The 14,994-nt window shown below is 45.9% G+C and overlaps 2 non-coding genes across 2 annotated transcripts; both read right to left on the bottom strand.

Annotated features, from left to right (window-relative positions):
• Positions 1 to 5,528: 5,528 nt before the first annotated feature.
• Positions 5,529 to 5,601, bottom strand: trnav-cac (transfer RNA valine (anticodon CAC)). The gene has a single exon. It is a non-coding gene; the product is annotated as a tRNA-Val (tRNA).
• Positions 5,602 to 12,201: 6,600 nt separating this feature from the next.
• trnav-cac (transfer RNA valine (anticodon CAC)) lies at positions 12,202 to 12,274 on the bottom strand. Its single transcript has one exon. It is a non-coding gene; the product is annotated as a tRNA-Val (tRNA).
• Positions 12,275 to 14,994: the final 2,720 nt, after the last annotated feature.

Here is a 14,994-nt window from a genome sequence, read left to right as displayed (position 1 = left end):
ATTGGCCAGAAAACCAAATAACGACGAGTCGCGTCACCCCAGGACTTTGTTTCACAACAGCGATGAAATACCAGTATCCATTCGATTCCAGTAAAAGCTCAACTTGCCTGGAACAGCACAGCTGCTTGCGATTTTCTGCGCTGGAGACGAACACGATCATGACAGAGAGAGACACTTTGAAATATGCTGCACTATCCCACACCACAGTTAATTCCCAGGGAAGCAAACCCATTTTTCCTTTGTTTTTGACGTCAATACAGTGGGGACCGAAACAGCATTTTAACAAGCTGCAGTGTTGGAGTTGATCAGCAGCAACGGCAGTGGTGGGATTTGAACCCATGCCCCTTTAGAGACTGGAACGAGGATGCAGCGCCTTAGACCGCCCGGCCACACCACCAGCCGGCCGCATGGCCAAATTTCTTGCATTTCCAATTGTGCTCTCCTGCATAACAACAGATGCCAAGTCACATGAAAAGTGTTCCATGATTCCTCTCGGACTCGCACAGCTGATGAGATGTGCCCGTCTCCAATATCAATTTCGCAACAGATAATGATAGCCCATCAATCCAGACAAAAATCAATGGTAAGCTGAGTCTATCTTCTCAGACTCTTTTCAGCTCCAAATGTATCTGTGAGAATATATGTTCGGTTATGACTTGGTCTAATAAGCATGAGCTGCTTGACATTACTGAAATTTAGATTCTTGCTTTGCTAAATGATTCACCCATTGCTCGAAACAGGACAACTTTCACGTTTACACGGAACATGAAACACACCGGACTACAGGGAAAATGCACAAAGCTGAGCAGGCCGTGTCCCTAATCATACCGTGCAGCATAGTTTCAGTCACTGTGTCTGTTTTGCAGAATAAGGTTCCCAAAGAAAGTTCCACCCTAAAACCGGAGGTCGCATTCCAATCGAGAACGACAGATTGCATCGTGAGGAAGGTCTGACCTCGGGGCCGGTTCGAGATGCCACTTTCCTCGCCTTTTACCTTCACCGTGCAATTTGCTGCAGAGATGTTCACACCTGGACATGAGCCTCATGGATACCAACTGAGTTTGAAAACTGTGTGGGAATCGATGAGAAGCCACTCCATAAAGTTTAACAAATTCCATGGTGCTTCTTAGAAATGCAGTTTCTTTGCACCTCAATCTAAAAGGCAGTTTCTGAACATAGTAAAAGAAGTCAAAAGGTAATTACCTCACCCCACCCCCACTCCGGAAGAGGTGCTAACTGCCCTTGATTGCTTTTTGTTCACGATGTGAAAACCAAATGAATGCGATGTCATTCTGTAGTCTCTCTGTCGATTCATCCGTTTCAGTTCCAACGTGGCTTAGATCTCGGAGCGTACCTTAATACTAGCGATGCTATGAAAGCACAGGTCCAGAGGTTCCTCTGAGAATGTAATTTCTTTCATTGCTGTTGCTGATTGAATGAGCCACTAACGTGCGAACTGCTCCAAAACATGATTCAGGATCTCTGGTGCCAATTCTCGCACGTTGAATAACGACAGACACCTTCCAAATGAGGTCCTTCAGAGACGACTTTGGGATACATTTGACAGACAGATTAGCTCAGGAATCCGTGGTGCATTGTGACACCAGCGCATCGGCTTCTTCCCTGTCTTTGAACCGGGCCGCCTGCGCAAGGAATGCAAATGCGGAAATGCTTTTCGTGGAAGGATCAGAAGGGGGTAACTACACTCTCAAACAGAATGGCATATGATCAGAACCAGGTTGAAGAAAAACTTTACAATGCTTTGCACTGTTAGTAAACGGAACTGCATTGCATTTCACGACGAGAGCAGATTTGTTTGAGCAAACTCGAAGGCAGGTTTGCAGATGGGAAAGCAAGCAAGTAAGCTCCGTTCTTGTCCATGCAAAAGTCTGCAGTTAAAGAACAAAGCAGTTTCGGCCCAGTTTCGAGCTGGGGACTTTTCGCGTGTGAGGCGAACGTGATTACCACTACACTACAGAAACAGGCCTCTGCCGTCCCTGCTGGGGCTCAGTGGCATCCAGCACTGAAACCTGAAGCCATTCTCCCTTTCACCTTTCTGTTTCCATGAGCTCGTTGTTGATTGGGGACTTGTTTAAATTTGGCTATGTGCTGAGCATGGACGTGATACACCGAAGTATCTGTTCCCACGCGGTGTACCCCAATAATGTTGTGTTGCTCACACCTGCTTTAAAGAATTACGTTTTTTGCGGAGCTTACCGTCGCAGTCTGTGGCAAAATCATTTAGTCTGTTCGACTGCTCACGGGAAAGGTAGTATTGTGAAACACTGCAGAAACGAACGACATCCTTACTTTTGCTCCGACTGACCATACTCCGTGAAAGTTTCCCAGATTCTCAGTTGAGGATTTTTGCAGCTGGAAGTTACCTCAGAAACCCTGTTAATTCGTAATGTATTGAGCGAATCGCAAAACAGAAAGCATTTAACACGGAACACAAACAAAACTGGAAAACCAAATGCATTTTCAGACACAGCGAGCATGAATGCTAAATGTGAGACAGTCCGGGGGCATGAGCCATAAAGTAATCACTCAACTAACAACAGGGCAATTCCAAACTACGCTTTCAAACATACTGGAGCCTCAGTGCACCACCACTTCCCAGACAATGCTGCAAAGCGACAAAGAAAGAACATAATAAGAATGGACCATAAAAAGTGAATTTCACCAATCGCAGTCTCGATTAGATTACCTTTCCCTTCCGATGTCTCCAGGACGGAAATGAAGAAAGTGGGAGAAATTCAATAACATGTGACATCGAAATAGATTGGAACGATTTTTTCATTGGCCAGAAAACCGAATGTCGGCGAGTCGAGTCACCGTAGGACTCTGTCTCGCAACAGCGATGAAATAACAGTCTCCATTCGGTTCCAGTAAAAGCTCAACTTGCCTGGAACAGAAAGCAACAGCAGAGATGCTTGCGATTTTCCGCGCGGGAGGCGAACACGATGACGACAGCACAGGCACTTTGGAAAATTCGCCACTTTCCCACACCGCAGTCAATTCCCCGGGAAGCAAATCCATTTTTCTTCTGTTTAAAACAGAAATACAGCAGGGATCGAAACAGCACTTTAACAAGCTGTGCTGATGGAGCTGTTCAGAGGAAATGGCAACGGTGGGAATGGAATCCACGCCTCTGTCGAGACTAGCGCCTTAATCCAGCGCCTTAGACCGCTCGGCCACACTACCAACACGCCGGCTGGTCATTTTCTTGCACTTCCAATTGTGCTCCTGAATAACAACAGATGCAAACTCACGTGAAAAGGGTTCGATGATCCCTCTCCGACTCGCACAGCCGCTCGGATGTGCCCGTCTACAATATCAATTTCTCAGCAGATAATGACAGCCCATCAATCCAGACAAAACTCACTGGTAAACTGAGTCTATCTTCTCAGACTGGATTCAGCTACAAATGTGTCTGTGAGTGCGTGAGAATATATGATCGGTTATGATTGGGTCAAATTACCAACAGCTGCTTGACATGACAGCAATTCGGATTCTTGCTTTGCTAAATGATTTCACCCATTGCTCGAAACAGGACAACTTTCACGTTTACACGGAACATGAAACACACCGGACTACAGGGAAAATGCACAAAGCTGAGCAGGCCGTGTCCCAAATCATACCGTGCAGCATAGTTTCAGTCACTGTGTCTGTTTTGCAGAATAAGGTTCCCAAAGAAAGTTCCACCCTAAAACCGGAGGTCGCATTCCAATCCGAGAACGACAGATTGCATCGTGAGGAAGGTCTGACCTCGGGGCCGGTTCGAGATGCCACTTTCCTTGCCTTTTACCTTCACCGTGCAATTTGCTGCAGAGATGTTCACACCTGGACATGAGCCTCATGGATACCAGCTGAGTTGGAAACCTGTGTGGGAATCGATGAGAAGCGACTCAATAAAGTTTAACAAATTCCATGGTGCTTTTTAGAAATGCAGTTTCTTTTCACCTCAATCTAAAAGGAACTTTCTGAACATAGTAACACAAGTCAAAAGGTAATTACCTCACCCCACGCCCACTCCGGAAGAGGTGCTAACTGCCCTTGATTGCTTTTTGTTCACGATGTGAAGAGCTCTCACGCCTGAGTCACCTTCACGTCTCTGGTTGCTGAGTGAATCACAAAGAAGGAGTTTCACCAGAGCTGCAACTGCCACACTTCCCCAGTCGCCCTCCCGTTTACATTTTCCTGCTCGTCAGTGATTTAAAGAAAACCAAATGGATGCGATGTCATTCTGTAGTCTCTCTGTCGATTCCTCCATTTCAGTTCCAACGTGGCTTAGATCTCGGGGCGCACCTTAATACTAGCGAAGCTATGAAATCACAGGTCCAGAGGTTCCTCTGAGAGCGTAATGTCTTTCATTGCTGTTGCTGATTGAATGAGCCACTAACGTGCGAACTGCTCCAAAACATGATTCAGGATCTCTGGTGCCAATTCTCGCACGTTGAATAACGACAGACACCTTCCAAATGAGGTCCTTCAGAGACGACTTTGGGATTCATTTGACAGACAGATTAGCTCAGGAATCCGTGGTGCATTGTGACACCAGCGCATCGGCTTCTTCCCTGTCTTTGAACCGGGCCACCTGCGCAAGGAATGCAAATGCGGAAATGCTTTTCGTGGAAGGATCAGAAGGGGGTAACTACACTCTCAAACAGAATGGCATATGATCAGAACCAGGTTGAAGAAAAACTTTACAATGCTTTGCACTGTTAGTAAACTGAACTGCATTGCATTTCACGACGAGAGCAGATTTGTTTGAGCAAACTCGAAGGCAGGTTTGCAGATGGGAAAGCAAGCAAGTAAGATCCGTTCTTGTCCATGCAAAATTCTGCAGTTAAAGAACAAAGCAGTTTCTGCCCAGTTTCGAACTGGGGACCATATAGATGCGATGTCATTCTTTAGCCTCTCTGTCGATTCCTCCGTTTCAGTTTCAACATGGCTTAGGTCTCGGGGAACACCTTAATACCAGCGACACCATGAAATCACAGGTCCAGAGGTTCCACTGAGAGTGTAATTTCTTTCATTGCTGTTGCTGATTGAAAGAGCCACTAACGTGCGAACTGCTCCAAAACATGATTCAGGACCTCTGGTGCCAATTCTCGCACGTTGAATAACGACAGACAGCTTCCAAACGAGGCCTTTCAGACACGCCTTTGGGGTACATTTGACAGACAGACAAGTTCAGGAATCCGTGGTGCACTGTGACACCAGCGCATCAGCTTCTTCCCTGTCTTTGAACCGAGCCGCCTGCGCAACGAATGCAAATGCGGTACTGCTTTTCGTAGAAGGATCAGAAGGGGGTAACTACACTCTCAAACAGAATTGCATATGATCAGAACCAGTTTGGATAAAAACTTTGCAATTCTTTGCACAGTCATTAAATGGAATTGCATTACATTTCACTACGCGAGCAGATTTGTTCAAGCAACTTCGAAGGCAGGTTTGCAGGTTGGAAAGCAAGCATGAAAGCTCCGTTCTTGTCCATGGAAAAGGCTGCAGTTGAAAAACAAAGCAGTTTCTGCCCAGTTTCGAACTGGGGACCTTTCGCGTGTGAGGCGAATGTGATGACTACTACACTACAGAAACCAACCACAGCGCCCCCTCCCGCAGCTCAGTAGTATCCAGCACTGAAAGTTGAAGCCATTCTTCGTTTCACCTTTCTGTTTCCAATAGCTCGTTGTTGTCCAGCGTAATTGACATCTTGAAAACATAAAAAAAGACACGTGAAATTGATGACAAAATATTGACAAGGATGTCGTCAAAGTTTGGACCCTAGGGCGAGGTGGAATAGGCTGGGAAGATTTTCCCTGCAGCGTAACGGCTGCGACATGATCTAATGGAAGGGTTGTAAACTGAGTATTTACGTGTTTTACCCAAGTTGGGGTGAGTTGAAAACTCGAGAGCAGAGGTTTAAGGTGAGAGGGGTGAAATTGACAAAGGAACTGAGGCACATTTCCCACACAGAAGGTTGTGCGTGTATGGAATGAGCTACCAGAGGAAGCGGAGGAGGATCAGAAAATTGCATGTGTTTCTGGATAGGATGGGTTTAGAGGGTTTGGGGCCAAATACTGGGGAACCGGACTTGTTTAAATTTGGCTATGTGGTGAGCATGGACGAGATACACCGAAGTATCTGTTTCCACGCGGTGTCCCCCAATAACGTTGTGTTGCTTACACCGGCTTTAAAGGATTACTTTTTAGCGGAGCTTGCCGTCGCAGTGTGTGGCACAATCCTTTACTGTGTTCGACTGCTCACGGCAAAGGTAGTATTGCGAAACACTGCAGAAAGGAACGACTTCCTTACTTTTGCTCCGACTGACCATACTCTGTGAAATTTTCTCAGATCCTCAGTTAAGGACTTTTGCAGCTGGAAGTTTCCGCAGAAACCCTGTTAACTCGTAAAGTTTTGAGCGAATCGCAAAACAGAAAGCATTTAACACGGAACACAAACAAAGCTGGCATACCTAATGCATTTTCAGACACAGAGATGCATGAATGCAAAATGTGAGATAGTCCGATGGCATGAGTTATAAAGTAATCTCACAACTAACAACAGGACAATTCCAAACTACTCTTTCAAACATACTGCAGCCTTAGGGAACCACCAAAATTCCAGACAATACTGAAAAGAGAGAAAGAAAGCACCTAATAAGAATGGGCCATAAAAAGTGAATTTCACCAATCACAGTCTCGATTAGATTACCTTTCCCTTCCGATGTCTCCAGGACGAAAACGAAGGAAATGGGAGAAATTCAACAACATATCACATCGAAATTCGTTGGAACGATTATCCCATTGGCCAAAAAAACCAAATAACGACGAGTCGAGTCACCCCAGGACATTGTTTCACAACAGCGATGAAATAACAGTCTCCATTTGGTTCCAGTGCAAGCTCAACTTGCCTGGAACAGCACAGCTGCTTGCGCTTTTCTGCGCGGGAGGCGAACACGATCATGACAGACAGAGACACTTTGAAATATTCGGCACTATCCCACACCACAGCTAATTCCCCGGGAAGCAAAGCCATTTTACTTTTCTTTTCAACATCAAAACAGTGGGGTCAGAAACAGCATTTTAACGAGCTGCAGCGTTGGAGTTGATCTGCAGAAACGGCAGCGGTGGGATTCGAACCCACTCCCCCTTCGACATTGGAACCTGGATCCAGCGCCTTAGACCGCTCGGCCACACCACCAGCCAGCTGCGCTCGCAATTTTCTTGCATTTCCAACTGTGTTCTCCTGCATAACAACAGATGCCAAGTCACATGAAAAGGGTTCCATGATCCCTCTCCGACTCGCACAGCTGCTGGGATGTGCCCATCTACAATAACAATTTCGCAGCAGATAATGAGAGCCCATCAATCCAGACAAAAATCAATGGTAAGCTGAGTTTATCTTCTCAGTCTCTCTCCAGCTCCAAATGTATCTGTGAGAATATATGTTAGGTTATGATTTGGTCAAATAACCACGAGCTGCTTGACATTACTGCAATTTCGATTCTTGCTTTGCTGAATGATTTCACCCATTGCTTGAAACAGGACAAGTTTCACGTTTACACGGAACATGAAGCACACCGGACTACAGGGAAAATGCACAAAGCTGAGCAGGCCGTGTTCCACATCATACCGTGCAGCATAATTTCAGTCACTGTGTCTGTTTTGCAGAATAAGAGTCCCAAACAATGTTCCCCACCCTAAAACCGGAGGTCGCATTCCAATCCGAGAACGACAGATCACATTGTGAGAACGCTCTGACCTCGGAGACGGTTCGAGATGACACTTTCCTTGCCTTTTACCTTCACCGTGCAATTTGCTGCAGAGATGTTCACTCCTGGACATCAGCCACATGGATACCAACTGAGTCGGAAACCTGTGTGGGATTCGACGAGAAGCGACTCAATACATTTTGCTCAATTCCATGGTGCTTATTAGAAATGCAGTTTCTGTTCACCTAAATCTGAAAGGCAGTTTCTGAACATAGTAACAAAGTCAAAAGGTAATTACCTCACCCACCCCCACTCCGGAAGAGGTGCTCAATGCGCTTGATTGCTTTTTGTTCTCGATGTGAAGAACTCTCACGCCTCTGAGTCACCTTCACGTGTCTGGTTGCTGAGTGAGTCACAAAGAAAGAGTTTCACCAGAGCTGCAACTGCCTCACTTCCCCACTCGACTTCCCCGTTTACATTTTCCTGCTCATCAGTGATTTCAAGAAAACCATATAGATGCGATATTTCTTTCTTTAGCCTCTCTGTCGATTCCTCCGTTTCAGTTTCAACATGGCTTAGGTCTCGGGGAACACCTTAATACTAGCGACACCATGAAATCACAGGTCCATAGGTTCCACTGAGAGTGTACTTTCTTTCATTGCTGTTGCTGATTGAAAGAGCCACTAACGTGCGAACTGCTCCAAAACATGATTCAGGACCTCTGGTGCCAATTCTCGCACGTTGAATAACGACAGACAGCTTCCAAACGAGGCCTTTCAGACACGCCTTTGGGGTACATTTGACAGACAGACAAGTTCAGGAATCCGTGGTGCACTGTGACACCAGCGCATCAGCTTCTTCCCTGTCTTTGAACCGAGCCACCTGCGCAACGAATGCAAATGCGGTACTGCTTTTCGTAGAAGGATCAGAAGGGGGTAACTACACTCTCAAACAGAATTGCATATGATCAGAACCAGTTTGGATAAAAACTTTGCAATTCTTTGCACAGTCATTAAATGGAATTGCATTACATTTCACTACGCGAGCAGATTTGTTCAAGCAACTTCGAAGGCAGGTTTGCAGGTGGGAAAGCAAGCATGAAAGCTCCGTTCTTGTCCATGGAAAAGGCTGCAGTTGAAGAACAAAGCAGTTTCTACCCAGTTTCGAACTGGGGACTTTTCACGTGTGAGGCGAACGTGATGACCACTACACTACAGAAACCAGCCGAAGCGCCCCTTGCTGCAGCTCAGTGGCATCCAGCACTGAAAGTTGAAGCCATTCTTCGTTTCACCTTTCTGTTTCCAATAGCTCGTTGTTGTCCAGCGTAATTGACATCTTGAAAACATAAAAAAAGACACGTGAAATTGATGACAAAATATTGACAAGTTTGTCGTCAAAGTTTGGACCGTAGGGCGAGGTGGAATAGGCTGGGACGATTTTCCCTGCAGCGTAACGGCTGCGACATGATCGAATGGAAGGTTTGTAAACTGAGTATTTACGTGTTTTACCCAAGTTGGGGTGAGTTGAAAACTCGAGAGCAGAGGTTTAAGGTGAGAGGGGTGAAATTGACAAAGGAACTGAGGCACATTTCCCACACAGAAGGTTGTGCGTGTATGGAATGAGCTACCAGAGGAAGCGGAGGAGGCTCAGAAAATTGCATGAGTTTCTGGATAGGATGGGTTTAGAGGGTTTGGGGCCAAATACTGGGGAACCGGACCTGTTTAAATTTGGCTATGTGGTGAGCATGGACGAGATACACCGAAGTATCTGTTTCCACGCGGTGTCCCCCAATAACGTTGTGTTGCTTACACCGGCTTTAAAGGATTACTTTTTAGCGGAGCTTGCCGTCGCAGTGTGTGACACAATCCTTTACTGTGTTCGACTGCTCACGGGAAAGGTAGTATTGCGAAACACTGCAGAAAGGAACGACTTCCTTACTTTTGCTCCGACTGACCATACTCTGTGAAATTTTCCCAGATCCTCAGTTAAGGACTTTTGCAGCTGGAAGTTTCCGCAGAAACCCTGTTAACTCGTAAAGTTTTGAGCGAATCGCAAAACAGAAAGCATTTAACACGGAACACAAACAAAGCTGGCATACCTAATGCATTTTCAGACACAGAGATGCATGAATGCAAAATGTGAGATAGTCCGATGGCATGAGTTATAAAGTAATCTCACAACTAACAACAGGACAATTCCAAACTACTCTTTCAAACATACTGCAGCCTTAGGGAACCACCAAAATTCCAGACAATACTGAAAAGAGAGAAAGAAAGCACCTAATAAGAATGGGCCATAAAAAGTGAATTTCACCAATCACAGTCTCGATTAGATTACCTTTCCCTTCCGATGTCTCCAGGACGAAAACGAAGGAAATGGGAGAAATTCAACAACATATCACATCGAAATTCGTTGGAACGATTATCCCATTGGCCAAAAAAACCAAATAACGACGAGTCGAGTCACCCCAGGACATTGTTTCACAACAGCGATGAAATAACAGTCTCCATTTGGTTCCAGTGCAAGCTCAACTTGCCTGGAACAGCACAGCTGCTTGCGCTTTTCTGCGCGGGAGGCGAACACGATCATGACAGACAGAGACACTTTGAAATATTCGGCACTATCCCACACCACAGCTAATTCCCCGGGAAGCAAAGCCATTTTACTTTTCTTTTCAACATCAAAAAAGTGGGGTCAGAAACAGCATTTTAACGAGCTGCAGCGTTGGAGTTGATCTGCAGAAATGGCAGCGGTGGGATTCGAACCCACTCCCCCTCCGACATGGGAACCTGGATCCAGCGCCTTAGACCGCTCGGCCACACCACCAGCCAGCTGCGCTCACAATTTTCTTGCATTTCCAACTGTGTTCTCCTGCATAACAACAGATGCCAAGTCACATGAAAAGGGTTCCATGATCCCTCTCCGACTCGCACAGCTGCTGGGATGTGCCCGTCTACAATAACAATTTCGCAGCAGATAATGAGAGCCCATCAATCCAGACAAAAATCAAAGGTAAGCTGAGTCTATCTTCTCAGACTCTCTCCAGCTCCAAATGTATCTGTGAGAATATATGTTCGGTTATGATTTGGTCAAATAACCACGAGCTGCTTGACATTACTGCAATTTCGATTCTTGCTTTGCTGAATGATTTCACCCATTGCTTGAAACAGGACAAGTTTCACGTTTACACGGAACATGAAGCACACCGGACTACAGGGAAAATGCACAAAGCTGAGCAGGCCGTGTTCCACATCATACCGTGCAGCATAATTTCAGTCACTGTGTCTGTTTTGCAGAATAAGAGTCCCAAACAATATTCCCCACCCTAAAACCGGAGGTCGCATTCCAATCCGAGAACGACAGATCACATTGTGAGAACGCTCTGACCTTGGAGCCAGTTCGAGATGACACTTTCCTTGCCTTTTACCTTCACCGTGCAATTTGCTGCAGAGATGTTCACTCCTGGACATCAGCCACATGGATACCAACTGAGTCGGAAACCTGTGTGGGATTCGACGAGAAGCGACTCAATAAATTTTGCTCAATTCCATGGTGCTTATTAGAAATGCAGTTTCTGTTCACCTAAATCTGAAAGGCAGTTTCTGAACATAGTAACAAAGTCAAAAGGTAATTACCTCACCCCACCCCCACTCCGGAAGAGGTGCTCAATGCGCTTGATTGCTTTTTGTTCTCGATGTGAAGAACTCTCACGCCTCTGAGTCACCTTCACGTGTCTGGTTGCTGAGTGAGTCACAAAGAAAGAGTTTCAGCAGAGCTGCAACTGCCTCACTTCCCCACTCGACTTCCCCGTTTACATTTTCCTGCTCCTCAGTGATTTCAAGAAAACCATATAGATGCGATGTCATTCTTTAGCCTCTCTGTCGATTCCTCCGTTTCAGTTTCAACATGGCTTAGGTCTCGGGGAACACCTTAATACCAGCGACACCATGAAATCACAGGTCCAGAGGTTCCACTGAGAGTGTAATTTCTTTCATTGCTGTTGCTGATTGAAAGAGCCACTAACGTGCGAACTGCTCCAAAACATGATTCAGGACCTCTGGTGCCAATTCTCGCACGTTGAATAACGACAGACAGCTTCCAAACGAGGCCTTTCAGACACGCCTTTGGGGTACATTTGACAGACAGACAAGTTCAGGAATCCGTGGTGCACTGTGACACCAGCGCATCAGCTTCTTCCCTGTCTTTGAACCGAGCCGCCTGCGCAACGAATGCAAATGCGGTACTGCTTTTCGTAGAAGGATCAGAAGGGGGTAACTACACTCTCAAACAGAATTGCATATGATCAGAACCAGTTTGGATAAAAACTTTGCAATTCTTTGCACAGTCATTAAATGGAATTGCATTACATTTCACTACGCGAGCAGATTTGTTCAAGCAACTTCGAAGGCAGGTTTGCAGGTGGGAAAGCAAGCATGAAAGCTCCGTTCTTGTCCATGGAAAAGGCTGCAGTTGAAAAACAAAGCAGTTTCTGCCCAGTTTCGAACTGGGGACCTTTCGCGTGTGAGGCGAACGTGATGACTACTACACTACAGAAACCAACCACATCGCCTCCTGCTGCAGCTCAGTGGCATCCAGCACTGAAAGTTGAAGCCATTCTTCGTTTCACCTTTCTGTTTCCAATAGCTCGTTGTTGTCCAGCGTAATTGACATCTTGAAAACATAAAAAAAGACACGTGAAATTGATGACAAAATATTGACAAGTTTGTCGTCAAAGTTTGGACCGTAGGGCGAGGTGGAATAGGCTGGGACGATTTTCCCTGCAGCGTAACGGCTGCGACATGATCTAATGGAAGGGTTGTAAACTGAGTATTTACGTGTTTTACCCAAGTTGGGGTGAGTTGAAAACTCGAGAGCAGAGGTTTAAGGTGAGAGGGGTGAAATTGACAAAGGAACTGAGGCACATTTCCCACACAGAAGGTTGTGCGTGTATGGAATGAGCTACCAGAGGAAGCGGAGGAGGCTCAGAAAATTGCATGTGTTTCTGGATAGGATGGGTTTAGAGGGTTTGGGGCCAAATACTGGGGAACCGGACTTGTTTAAATTTGGCTATGTGGTGAGCATGGACGAGATACACCGAAGTATCTGTTTCCACGCGGTGTCCCCCAATAACGTTGTGTTGCTTACACCGGCTTTAAAGGATTACTTTTTAGCGGAGCTTGCCGTCGCAGTGTGTGGCACAATCCTTTACTGTGTTCGACTGCTCACGGGAAAGGTAGTATTGCGAAACACTGCAGAAAGGAACGACTTCCTTACTTTTGCTCAGACTGACCATACTCTGTGAAATTTTCCCAGATCCTCAGTTAAGGACTTTTGCAGCTGGAAGTTTCCGCAGAAACCCTGTTAACTCGTAAAGTTTTGAGCGAATCGCAAAACAGAAAGCATTTAACACGGAACACAAACAAAGCTGGCATACCTAATGCATTTTCAGACACAGAGATGCATGAATGCAAAATGTGAGATAGTCCGATGGCATGAGTTATAAAGTAATCTCACAACTAACAACAGGACAATTCCAAACTACTCTTTCAAACATACTGCAGCCTTAGGGAACCACCACTTTCCAGACAATACTGAAAAGAGAGAAAGAAAGCACCTAATAAGAATGGGCCATAAAAAGTGAATTTCACCACTCACAGTCTCGATTAGATTACCTTTCCCTTCCGATGTCTCCAGGACGAAAACGAAGGAAATGGGAGAAATTCAACAACATATCACATCGAAATTCGTTGGAACGATTTTCCCAGTGGCCAAAAAAACCAAATAACGACGAAACGAGTCACCCCAGGACTTTGTTTCACAACAGCGATGAAATAACAGTCTCCATTTGGTTCCAGTGCAAGCTCAACTTGCCTGGAACAGCACAGCTGCTTGCGATTTTCTGAGCGGGAGGCGAACACGATCATGACAGACAGAGACACTTTGAAATATTCGGCACTATCCCACACCACAGCTAATTCCCCGGGAAGCAAAGCCATTTTACTTTTCTTTTCAACATCAAAACGGTGGGGTCAGAAACAGCATTTTAACGAGCTGCAGCGTTGGAGTTCATCGGCAGAAATGGCAGCGGTGGGATTCGAACCCACTCCCCCTTCGACATTGGAACCTGGATCCAGCGCCTTAGACCGCTCGGCCACACCACCAGCCAGCTGCGCGCCCCATTTTCTTGCATTTCCAACTGTGCTCTCCTGCATAACAACAGATGCCAAGTCACATGAAAAGGGTTCCATGATCCCTCTCCGACTCGCACAGCTGCTGGGATGTGCCCGTCTACAATAACTATTTCGCAGCAGATAATGAGAGCCCATCAATCCAAACAAAAATCAATGGTAAGCTGAGTCTATCTTCTCAGACTCTCTCCAGCTCCAAATGTATCTGTGAGAATATATGTTCGGTTATGATTTGGTCAAATAACCACGAGCTGCTTGACATTACTGCAATTTCGATTCTTGCTTTGCTGAATGATTTCACCCATTGCTTGAAACAGGACAAGTTTCACGTTTACACGGAACATGAAGCACACCGGACTACAGGGAAAATGCACAAAGCTGAGCAGGCCGTGTTCCACATCATACCGTGCAGCATAATTTCAGTCACTGTGTCTGTTTTGCAGAATAAGAGTCCCAAACAATGTTCCCCACCCTAAAACCGGAGGTCGCATTCCAATCCGAGAACGACAGATCACATTGTGAGAACGCTCTGACCTCGGAGACGGTTCGAGATGACACTTTCCTTGCCTTTTACCTTCACCGTGCAATTTGCTGCAGAGATGTTCACTCCTGGACATCAGCCACATGGATACCAACTGAGTCGGAAACCTGTGTGGGATTCGACGAGAAGCGACTCAATAAATTTTGCTCAATTCCATGGTGCTTATTAGAAATGCAGTTTCTGTTCACCTCAATCTAAAAGGCAGTTTCTGAACATAGTAACAAAGTCAAAAGGTAATTACCTCACCCCACCCCCACTCCGGAAGAGGTGCTCACTGCGCTTGATTGCTTTTTGTTCTCGATGTGAAGAACTCTCACGCCTCTGAGTCACCTTCACGTGTCTGGTTGCTGAGTGAGTCACAAAGAAAGAGTTTCAGCAGAGCTGCAACTGCCTCACTTCCCCACTCGACTTCCCCGTTTACATTTTCCTGCTCCTCAGTGATTTCAAGAAAACCATATAGATGCGATGTCATTCTTTAGCCTCTCTGTCGATTCCTGCGTTTCAGTTTCAACATGGCTTCGGTCTCGGGGAACACCTTAATACTAGCG

The sequence above is a fragment of the Chiloscyllium punctatum genome, chromosome 13 (assembly GCF_047496795.1).
Source record: "Chiloscyllium punctatum isolate Juve2018m chromosome 13, sChiPun1.3, whole genome shotgun sequence".
NCBI classification, from domain to species: domain Eukaryota; kingdom Metazoa; phylum Chordata; class Chondrichthyes; order Orectolobiformes; family Hemiscylliidae; genus Chiloscyllium; species Chiloscyllium punctatum.
This window is presented reverse-complemented; position numbering and strand designations above follow the sequence as displayed.